Below are 9589 nucleotides of genomic sequence, written 5' to 3' on the forward strand. Positions count from 1 at the left end.
CATGCAGCACTTGCTGCCCCCCAGCACTCCAAGATCTTTCTCCATAGAGCTGTTTTCTGTCAGGGCAGCCCCAAACCTGTACTGATGGCATTTCTCCATGGCTTAAATGCCGTGCTGGCCTAAATGCATGAGAAATTGTCCTGCTTACTGTTTCCCATCAAATTCTTTATGGAACAGACATGTCCTATAATCATAGAACGGCTTAGATTGGAAAGGACCTCAGAGATCATTTACTCCAATGTCCCCACCATGGGCTCCCCAGGAGTGCCTCTCAACTAGGCTCAGCTGCTAAAGGTGTCAGAGGTGTCAAGTAATCCTTTATTGTTAAGTCACAATTTCTTTGGTGACAAATGATTTATTGGTATAGTAAAGGTAATCACCTGCACATAACACGAGAAGCCAGGTAGGAAAACTGCTATTTTTGGCAGTGACTGTTATTTTTGATGCTCACATCAAAATTAAGACCCAATTCCCATAATCACACCCAGAAATATTCAGCTGCGTCACACAAGGTGTCGTTCTTCAAGCCATTCCCAAACACTGTGCTTGTCAAAGATTCTTTGTCAGGTAGTTTAAAGTTGCTGTGCAGCAGTGGTCCCTGAAGAGTGACAGGTTTTAATACTCCAAAGAGCAGAATTTGCAAAGTGGTTTTCTCTAACAGGGGTAGTTTTTATCAGCTGTCATTTTTGGCAGCCTGTGTTTGCTCCAGACATAGTAATTGCCTGAAAGAGAGTACAAGAAAGAGACTGATAGGAGAGTCTCAAGACAGAAGCAATTAGCTCTAGAGCAAGGCATGAGTTCCCCCAGTGAGAAAAAAAAATGCTGATTGCCTTTGGATTGCTGGAAACTATCATTTTGTTTTGTTAGGGAATCAGTGGCGCTATTAATTGTTGGACTATTAGTTGAATAATTATCATTGTGTAGTAATTATTGCAGTTGCTTCCCATACAAAATAGAATCATAGAATTAACCAGGTTGGAAGAGACCTCCATGATCATCTAGCTTTAGATCAGTCTGCTTTGAGGTCCACTCAGGTGCTACCAGTGTGGTTATCTTTTTTGCAGTTGGGCATGGAAAGTTTGGTTTTGGTTGTGTATCTGCTGAAGTTTCTTCAAACTTCGTGATTTAATTAGTTTCCCAAACAGATAAAACCCATGAGAAGCATAACCCTAAGTCTGCAAACTGCACAAGAGATCAAAAGAGAAAAAAATATTATTGTGAGTCTTTGTCTTTTTAATATTTTAGAAGTTAGAATCATAGAATGGTCTAGGTTGGAAGGAACCTCAAAGATCATCCAGTTCCAACCCCACGCCATAGATAGGGACACCTCCTACTAGAAGAGGTCACTCAAGGCTTCGTCCAACCTGGCCTTGAACACCTTCAGGGAGGAAGCAGCCATAACCTCCCTGGGCAACCTGTACCAGTGTCTCACCATCCTCACTGCAAAGAACTTCTTCCTAACATCTAGTCTAAATCCCCCCTCTGCCAGTTTAAACCCATTACCTCTCATCCTGTCATTACAAGACCTTGTAAATAGTCCCTCCCCAGCCTTTCTGTAGGCCCCTTTCAGATACTGGAAGGCCACTCCTAGGTCTCCTCAAAGCCTTCTCTTCTCCAGACTGAAGAGCCCCAACTCTTGTAGCCTGTCCTCATAGCAGAGCTGCTGCAGCTCTCTGAGCATCTTTGTGGCCCTCCTCTGTACTCGCTCCAAAAGTTTCATGTCCCTCTAGTGTTGGGGGCTGCAGAACTGCACACAGTACTCCAGGTGGGGTCTGATGAGAGCAGAGTGAAGGGGGAGAATCCCCTCCCTTGCCCTGCTGCCCACACTTCTCTTGATGCAGCAAATTACCGCCCCCCCCCCCTCCACACACACACACTTTGACTGTAAAACCAAGTAGGTGTGGGTGTCATGTAAGCCTGTGGAGTTGGTGTCTGAAGTCACGAAAGCTCTACCTTATTCTATTAAACTTCATTTATGTGCTTTGAATGAGAATTTTACAACCAGATGGCAATTCTTTACTTCTTTGCTGCGTGAAGTATGTGACATCTATTGCTCAGGGTCAAGAGATAATCTACTAGCTGGTATGTGCCACTCTGATCTTTCAACAGCAGCAAAAATTAGCTTCAGAGATACCCTCAGAAAGAAGAATTTCCAACGCAATCCACCTCACCAGAGCAGAACAGAGAATGAGGCTTAGTTGTTAAGAACTGAGCCTTTCCATGTGCACACAGAGATTGGTTGAACACAGGGACTTGTGTACAGTGCTGTCTCACAATGAAACTATTAATTTTGCAGTTTCAGTTCTCTCCCTGTCTGACTGTGGAGCGCTGTCTAAGCATAACAATTCAATGTTCTGTGCTCCCATAGTGTATGGGCTTTGGAAATGGCAAAACTTGTCTCTAACACAGCAGGAGAGCTAGAAATATAAGAAGAAATAGAAATATTAATGAGCATTGCACTAACAGAACATCCTGGACCAAAATGTCTTGTCTTTTCTGCTGCACCCATGTGGGATTAAATACAGAACCAACTTTCTGTCTGCAGAGCATTTTGACTGCTTTGACACCTCAAGTACTGCTTAGTCATACAGGTAGACTGTGCTGGCTTGAGGCTAATTGAAGTATTCTAATGAGAGAAACGGACAAAATCCAGGTTGGAAAAGACCCTCAGGATCACCAAGTCCAATCTGTAACCCTACTCTACAAGACTCACCTTAAGAATTAAATCACTGGTTGCAAAAAAGAAAATAATGATGAAGTCTGTATCATTCATTGATATGCTGAGAGGGATAAAAAGCCAAAATGTAAACAATTTGTTCCTCTTTTGCCTTCTTTGCTCCTAATTGTTGGATTTATTTGCTTCCCCTTCTTCCACTAACAGATAACAAGTAAGCTTTGCTGACTGTTTGTCTGTCTGGGAAAGAGAGGGAGAGAGAAAAGGTGGCTTTGAGTGCCTTCTGGGCAGTTTCCTTTGTCCAGGAGGGAGTTTGGGTTTCTGTGTTATTTCTCCATTGTATCTAATTGTAAATACCTGTACATATATTGTGTTTGTAGGTTTGTACATTTTGCTTTGCTGTACATAGAGTTTTAGCTCACTTCCAAGCCATCTGAGCTGGTCTGGTAAATTTCAGTAGTGGTGGTGGTAAGTTCCTAACCCACCACACAGACTAACTGAAGGGGAGAGATATGAAATCATAAGGATTTAAATGCAGATATTTATAGAATTGTAGAATGGTTTAGGTTGGAAGGGAGCTCAAAGCTCAGCCAGTTCCAACCCCCCTGCCATAGGCAGGGACATCTCCCAGTAGAGCAGGTCACTCAAGGCCTCACCCAACCTGGCCTTGAACACCTCCAGGGAGGGAGCATCCACAACCTTCCTAGGCAACCTGTGCCAGTGTCTCACCACCCTCATGACTATACAGTACATGAGTGCAAAGTATAATTCTTAGTATGGGAAAAGGACTGTTAAAATCAGTCACTGGTTTTCACAGTATCACACAGTATCACAGTATCATCAGGGTTGGAAGAGACCTCACAGATCATCAAGTCCAACCCTTTACCACAGAGCTCAAGGCTAGACCATGGCACCAAGTGCCACGTCCAATCCTGCCTTGAACAGCCCCAGGGACAGCGACTCCACCACCTCCCCAGGCAGCCCATTCCAGTGTCCAATGACTCTCTCAGTGAAGAACTTTCTCCTCACCTCGAGCCTAAATTTCCCCTGGCGCAGCCTGAGGCTGTGTCCTCTCGTTCTGGTGCTGGCCACCTGCTGGCTGAGAGAAGAGAGCAACCTCCTCCTGGCCACAACCACCCCTCAGGTAGTTGTAGACAGCAATAAGGTCACCCCTGAGCCTCCTCTTCTCCAGGCTAACCAATCCCAGCTCCCTCAGCCTCTCCTCATAGGGCTGTGCTCAAGGCCTCTCACCAGCCTCGTTGCCCTTCTCTGGACACGCTCAAGCATCTCAATGTCCCTCCTAAACTGGGGGGCCCAGAACTGAACACAGTACTCAAGGTGTGGTCTAACCAGTGCAGAGTACAGGGGCAGAATGACCTCCCTGCTCCTGCTGACCACACCATTCCTGATGTGGTGGTGATGCTCTTTGCCAGTTGAATTTTGTGGTGTGTTTCAGCCTCTTCCTCATCCCTCTTCCTGAAATAATAAAACTTTTTTTTCTTTTAAAATAGAATCCTCTGTCTCCTCTTTCTTCCTGCCTTTGAGGCCATCAGCTCTGGTTCTGCAGCCTCCGAGCTTTTATTCCTCTCTGCTCACCCATCTCTTCCCACCTTTCCCCCTCCATCCCTTGTTTCTATGGAAAGTTTTCTGGGCTGTCATTCATCAGAAAGTACAATCGGCAAGTTAAAAATGTAGGAAAAAGAAAGAGTGAGAGTCAAATTTGCTGTTGGTGTAGGCTGCAAATGGGAGAGAAACTGGTGGAAGTGGAATGAATTGGTTTAGGGAAAGTGTCCACATGGGTCTGAGTGAAAGAGGCAAGAGAAAGTATTTCTGAAACGTGATTGAGTTGTGTGCAGCCTGGGCTCCTTCACACAGCTCACTGCATGATTTCTGGGTTATTTGAGGTCACTCAGGAAGCTTAAATGTAGATGGGTAGGGATCCAAGATATCTGCACGAGGCTGACAAACACAACAGTGGAGGCAGGACATAACCCTGGGAAACCCAGCTGTCCTGCAGCAGTACTGGGAAGCTTCTGCTAAACATTGGATGCCTGTGTTCAAACAACTGAACTACTCTTGGTGCTGTCATCCCAGATACACACCAAAGGTAACATTCCTTCTGTGTCACAAGGAATGTTATGAGGTCATTTCACCTATTGTGAGGTATCGAAATGAATTTATCCATAACTATTCTGGTCCTGCAGTGAAGCTGTCCACAGAACACCATCTCAGTTCTCTGCAGTCCATTGTCACAGAATCACAGAAACATTCAGGTTGGAAAAGACTCTCAGGATCACCAAGTCCAACTGATAACCCTTCTCCACAAGGTTCACCCTAAATCATATCCCCAAGCACCACATCCAAATGACCCTTAAACACATCCAGAGTCAGTGACTCAATCATCTTCCTGAGCAGCAGTTCCAATGACAGACCACTTTTCTCTGGAAAAAAAAAATCCTAATATCCAGTCTAAACCTACCCAGTGGCAGATTAAGGACATTCCCTCTTGTTCTCTCACTAACGACCTGTGAAAAGAGACCAGCACCAACCTCTCCACAATGTCCTTTCAGGTAGCAGTAGACAGACATGAGGTCTTCCCTCAGCCTCCTCTTTTTTGAGCTAACCATCCCCAGCTCCTTCAGTCACTTCTCATCAGATTTACTCTCCAGACCCTTCCCCAGCTTTGTTGCCCTCTTCTGCGCTTTCTCCAGCACTTCTGCACCCCTCTTGTAATCAGGTGCCCAAAACTGAACACAACACTTGAGGTGTGGCCTCACCAGAGCAAAGTCCAAGGGGACAATCACCTCCCTACTCCTGCTGGACACAGCATTTCTAATCCCAGCCAGGATGCCACTGACTTTCTTTGCCACCTGGGCACACTGCTGGCTCACATTCCCTATTATGACAAAATCTGTCTGTGCTTTTAGCTTCTTATGGGCATTTCATCATCAGTGCCATGCAAGGCTGTCGATGTCAAGAAGAGGCATCTTCTAGATCATGTTTTCTGGTCTCTCTCATTTTCCATGTGGATCATCACATCAGCGAATCTCTGCTTTCATTTCAGCTCAATTTCTGCAGGCAGATTTTGGTCTGACCTCATGGAGCAACTCATATTCAAGGTGTAACTGAAACCTAGGTGGGTGGCACCAGGCTGGGTTGCTGGGCTCCTACCCATGGCCCTTTCACAACACAGTTAGGAAATCTTTAATGGGGAAATCTACTTCTCTGTGCTAGTGTTTCTTCTAGAGAAGATACCTTTTGTTTGACTTGTTTAATCAGCTGGTGAATGCTTGGTGGCAGGAACTGCTTCATGCTATGAAGTAGATGAAACCCTAGTCCCAGCTGTTGGGATATCTCCTTACTGCTGTGTAATATCAATGCAATGGTCATCCTCAGAGATAGCCACAGAGTTTTGGTGGGAGGTCAGTGACTGCCACCTACTCTGTTGAATTTTGCTCCTATGAAAATCAAAATCCTAGAAGAAAATCCAGCATATATCTGCCACCTAGTATGGAGTTCCCTATACGTTAAAGTATCATCCTGGTTTACTCTCCTTCAGTAATCCTCAAGTGTCTAGAAAGAAAAATTCTTGATGCACAGCCCCAGAAGTATTAGCTCATTATTGACATTAACATATAAATTAACACTTCAGGTTAAAGACTCGAATGAAGTGTCAGTGCCCCTTGAAATGGAACTTAGAGCTCTCCAATACATAATAAAATAACTCCCATAACAGATTTTTAAAGCAGGCTTCTAAATGGCCATACTGGAGGACTGCAAGTGAGTATGGATTTCCCAGGTGGTCTTGCCTCTGAGCTAACATCTGTCTTTTAAAGCCTGCTTTGAAATGATTTGGCTGCCCATTAGCACACACGGCCCTGGCTTGGCAGCACAGGTGGTGCACAGTCCTTTGGCTCCCTGTTCATACATGCTCCCATCTTTGGGAAGTAGTGGAAAATGAATTTTGAGTAGGATGAAGATATAATAGCAGTGTGGTGACCAGACATTCTGTATGCAGAAGTAAAGAGTCTTCCTCTTCCTGTATATTGGAGCAGTATCTGTAAAATCCACTGGTGTGTACAGCCTTGGTGAAAGGTGCCAACCTAGCACCCAGCCCTAGCCAGTCAACCAGACCATGGCACTAAGTGCTTTTCTTGAACACTTCCAGGGACGATGACTCCTCCACCTCCCTGGGCAGCCCATTCCAAAGCCAATCACTCTCTCTGGCAAGAACTTCCTCCTAACAACCAGCCTAGACCTCTCCTGGCACAACTTGAGACTGTGTCCCCTTGTTCTGTTTCTGGTTGCCTGGGAGAGGAGACCAACCCCCACCTGGCTACAACCTCCCTTCAGGTAGTTGTAGACAGCAAGGGGGCTCCCCCTGAGCCTCCTCTTCTCTAGGCTAAACAACCCCAGCTCCCTCAGCCTCTCCTCATAGGATTTGTGTTCCAGGCCCCTCACCAGCTTTGTTGCCCTTCTCTGGACATGTTCCAGCACCTCAACATCTTTCTTGAATTGAGGAGCCCAGAACTGGACACAGGACTCAAGGTGTGGCCTGACCAGTGCTGAGTACAGGGGCAGAATAACCTCCCTTGTCCTACTGGCCACACTGTTCCTGATCCAGGCCAGGATGCCATTGGCTCTCTTGGCCACCTGGGCACACTGCTGGCTCATCTTCAGCCTACTCTCTACCAGCACCCCCAGGTCCCTTTCTGCCTGGCTGCTTTCCAGCCACTCAGTCCTCAGCCTTAGTGCTGCTTGGGGTTGTTGTGGCCAATGTGCAGAACCCTGCACTTGGCCTTGTTAAATCTCATCCCATCCAGCCTGTCTAGGTCCCTCTGCAGGGCTCTCCTACCTTCCAACAGATCAACACCTGCTCCTAGCTTGGTATCATCTGCAAATTTACTGATGCTTGACTCAATCCCCTCATCCAGATCATCAATAAAGATATTGAACAGGACTGGGCCCAGCACTGATCCTTGGGGAACACCACTAGTGACTGGCTGCCAACTGCATGTGGCACCATTCACCACCACTCTCTGGGCCTGGCCTTCCAGCCAGTTTTTGACCCATATCAGAGTGAATCTCTCCAAGCCACAAGCTGCCAGCTTGGCCAGGAGCTTGTTGTGGCAGATGGTGTCAAAGGCTTTGCTGAAATCCAGGTAGACTACATCCACAGCCTTCCCCACATTCACCAGGCGGGTAACCTGATCATAAGAGGAGATTAGGTTGGGGAGACAGGACCTGCCCTTCCTAAACCTAATAAGCACAGACTGAGCAATTACTTGAGCAGTATGCCTCAGCCCTGACCCAAATGGTCATCTTCAGGGTGAGAAAACGAGGCAGTGCCTGCACTTTGTTTCACCTTTGGAAAAATTCATTACTGACTTTTCCCAGTTTGTAGATGGCTTTTATAATTATTTCTTCTTTTTTAAAGTTATGCATATATGAGGATATCTTTTCTGGGTGCATAAACCAGGCAGGGTGTAGAAGAGCAGAATATCATTCCACAAGATGAAGCAGTGGCACATAACCGTTTCGCAGAAGGCATTAGAATTTCAGTCATGTCCAGTGACTGAAGAAGCAAAAAGAAAAGAGGGAAGAATTTTAAAGGGATCCAGAAAGAAGCATGATGAAAGACACGGGGGTCTTCCATCTTACAAGTAATTTAAAACATTACTATTAATCACATTTGCAAAGGAGAAGAAATATATACTAAAAGGGTCTATGGAAGAAAGTGAGTCATGAACTCCCATTTTGCTTAAGAGGAAGCTATTTAATTAAAGCAATTAATTTAGAAGAGATAGTGGGAATATTTCTTTCTATAGCATATCACACTACACTCTAATGTATGTAAACTGGGGCTCCTGTCAGAGCTAAATGAATTGTCTCTGATTTGATTAAAAATGAGTGTTGGTTTTACATTAGCGGAACTAAAACAATAGACCTCAAGCTGCCAATCACCACATTTCACACAAAACAGCCAACCAAGAGCCCAAACTCCCTCCCCAAAAACCCCCAAAGGAAAAAAAAAATCCCTAACCTCCTCCTTACCAAGTTCTTTTGGGTTTTTTTTTACAGCTTGGGATAGCATCAAGGAGATGATACCACACATACCTTCATACTGCAGGTGAAGGAATGAAGGTGAAGCATTCATAGTGCTATCTTAGAGTGAAATCTGTATCCTACAGAACCAGCTCTGGCCAGCCTGACACAAAACTGACATTCTGTGATTCTGTGAATGAAAGTTTTACCTTTCCATAAGGGAGAATTAATAGTAGGATGCAGCTGGGGGCTGGGTGGAGACTGAGAGATAATCAGCTCCTTATTGGCAGCTGCCCGCTAGGGCCAAGGAGAAAGTAAGAGAAGGTGGCTGAGTGATGCTGACAGAGACTGTTTTTGGGAGACAACTGAGTTAGAAAAAATATTGGGACATCACTTGCAGTGATCCAGTTCAATAATATGTGGCCAAGGTTTTCTTCCACTGGGATTTAAAATGAAATGTAGACTATAACTTGCCAGAATGGCTTTGGGGAACATCTTCATCACTGCATGTAGTCATGCAAAACATGGAGTGTGGAAGCCTCTGGATAATGCAAGAGAATGTGTCTATGGCTAACCAACTGAGCTTTACCAGGAGGAGCAGGAATGAGCATTTCCTATTGAGAAACTAGAATTGCTTTTTAGGTAGATATGCAAGACAAGCATTGGGTGCCACTGTGCCTCAGGGTTAAAAATAGGCACAAAATGACAAAACCTCTAGCAAACAACAGGCAGATCCCTCCACTCCTGCACACAGGTGACCTAATAGTCCTGTTCTGCTTTTCATTGCCATGATTTATTCTCTGCAATGGCTTTGTACTGGGAGTGATTGCGCTGAGCTTTACTTTCATCATCTCTCTTCTTAGACAGTAG

At 45.3% G+C, this 9589-nt stretch overlaps 1 long non-coding RNA gene across 1 annotated transcript; it reads right to left on the minus strand.

Moving 5' to 3' along the window:
- Positions 1–297: 297 nt before the first annotated feature.
- Positions 298–8901, minus strand: LOC135178994 (uncharacterized). Its single transcript, XR_010303823.1, has 2 exons — positions 8792–8901; positions 298–722 (listed from the first exon to the last, which is right to left on the minus strand). It is a non-coding gene; the product is annotated as an uncharacterized LOC135178994 (long non-coding RNA).
- Positions 8902–9589: the final 688 nt, after the last annotated feature.

Source organism: Pogoniulus pusillus, chromosome 10 (genome assembly GCF_015220805.1).
Source record: "Pogoniulus pusillus isolate bPogPus1 chromosome 10, bPogPus1.pri, whole genome shotgun sequence".
Lineage (NCBI taxonomy): Eukaryota > Metazoa > Chordata > Aves > Piciformes > Lybiidae > Pogoniulus > Pogoniulus pusillus.